Raw genomic sequence first — 2,298 nt, 5'->3', positions numbered from 1 at the left:
CTCGTCAAACACTATGTTTGTCGAGTGTGACCAACCAGTAAATCAGTTCTCCAAGCGATGCTCCAGATTGCTAATTACGCTTGCAAATCGCTAGTTTTTCCATGGGAAAATTGCGGGAATTTAAAATGCAGTTTTCCCACGGAATGGAATTCCAGAATTCCCACACTAACTTCCGCGGGAGTTCCACAACGTGTGCACATAGCCTTATAAAGACCCTTCTAGAAGATCAACGGCTGTCCGTACCCTGTGCACCACTTTACATGTCTCTAAATGTGCACTTGACCACCAAGGATCTGACCCCTAACCTCATGCAGAAGAAATATTCCTGCCAGTGATGTATTTCAGAAGCTTTCGGCAGTAGTCATGGAATTTGCCATCTTTGACATTTAAGAGATTTCCCCTTTTTGCAAGAGCTTCCTGATTGTTCAAGAAGAATTGTCAAGTATGTGACAATTGTAGTTACCACCTCTTCTTTGCCATTGAACATCATAAAATTGGGCTGATTAATCCTATATGAAAAACATGGCGCTCACTAGTGAAATACAGTTAGGTTAAAGCTGGTGTCATGATCCAAGGTGGATCTGACAGTTTAAATGCACAAAGTGAACTTTTTTTCCTTTGGCTTGGTGCCAAAGTGGGTTGATTGCCCCCGGTGGCCATTAGAATTATTACACGTGGTATCGTTCATTCTAAGTTGCCCCGGTGGTGGTGAGCGGTAGTGCACTTTAGTTTCTTTGGTTTAATGTGCACTTAATTACAAATCAGGTGTTAGGCTCTATAAAAGGGAGCCAGGTGTGTTCAATCACTGTTGGTGATATTGTGTTCGTCATTTGGGAAGCAAGTCTGGGTGAGGAAGGAGCTGAACATGAGTCCTGCGCAGCCCAGCCAGAGGGGACGAGTGGCAGCTATGTGGTCTGCAAGAAGGTCTGGCATGGCATGGTGGAGTCACAGTTTATGGTGTCGGCAGTAAGTGCTTGCATGGCTTGATGGAGTGACGACTATGGAGAGAGTTGCACTCAGCATGAGGGACTTGGTTGCTGAGAGCTGGACTCAAGCATGCTTGACTTTTTTGGCAGGAGCTGAACTCATCTTTGAGACACTGTTACTGGACTTCTGCAATTGGTGGTGGACTCTGCTCCAAGGCTGCACTATGGTGAAGGATCCAGTTATGGTGATGGATCCGGGTGGAGAAGATGCACACAGGTGGTGGGCTCTGTTGCTGGGAGCGTACGCAACAGAGCAAAGCTAAGTGGTGTTTCCCCTGTATTGTCATTTTCCCTCATGTGTGTTTAGTGCAGTGGTGGGATTAGTTTCCACACCGACCAATTCCCTAGTGAGGGTTTAGGTTCAGGGCGAGCTAGGGTTTTTAGGTTCCTGTGCGTTGCCCGGTGCGGAGGGAACATTAGGAGTGCAGGGACACTGGCTCAGGGGAGTACAGGAGGTCTCCACTTCCCTATTCCCTATTGCAGGGCCCACAATTGTTAATGTTACCCAGGTTCCCCCTTTATTATTTAAATTCGCCTTACTGGAGGCGGGGTTTCCAGACTACTATATGCATAACGTGTAATACCTAAATTCTCCAGTTGGAGGTGGCGTATCCAGCTGCAAGTGCTATTATTTAAATTCGCCCCACTGGAGGCGGTGTATCCAGGGTCACGCGTGTCAAGGGTTCGCCTTGCAGTACTCGCTGCGTCCAGACACATGTGACCGTGACAGCTGGCATGGCATTGCCAATATACATTTTATCTGTAGAAGACTATGGTTCGAAGACAAAGACGTGGTAGTTTTAGCCTTTTAATATTTTACATTTTATTGTATTTTTTTGCTTTACTTCTTGTAACCAAAACTACGCTAACTTTAGAAAAGAATCAAGGTCTACTCATTCTGATAATACAAGCTGATAACACCAGATACAACCTCATTCTGTTACTACTGGAATTCATGATTGGGCTGACATTCTTTCCAACCTCACAAAAATATATCAACAGCCTGCTCTTGGATTGTGTTTTATCCATGGCTCTGTAGATCTGAAGCAGTAGGTTTTAAGAGACCTCCTTGAGGTCCACATGAAGGCACATGAAGTTCAAAGCATCTACAGATTTTCCATGTGCCGATGTATTTTTATGTGCCGATAAACCATGCTTTGTTGGGTGCCATGCACTATGTACAGAGCTGTGCCACAATTTTTCCGAGTCCTACTGAATCTTGAAGCAAAATCCATATATGCGAGATTTGCATTTGATAGCATACAGAGGTACAGGGAGGGCCTGGTATGACTCTTCTTGAACCCTATTCTGG

The sequence above is a fragment of the Dendrobates tinctorius genome, unplaced genomic scaffold (genome assembly GCF_039654945.1).
Source record: "Dendrobates tinctorius isolate UK_male_01 unplaced genomic scaffold, ASM3965494v1 ptg000021l, whole genome shotgun sequence".
Taxonomy (NCBI): domain Eukaryota; kingdom Metazoa; phylum Chordata; class Amphibia; order Anura; family Dendrobatidae; genus Dendrobates; species Dendrobates tinctorius.
Note: the sequence above shows the minus strand (reverse complement) of the source record.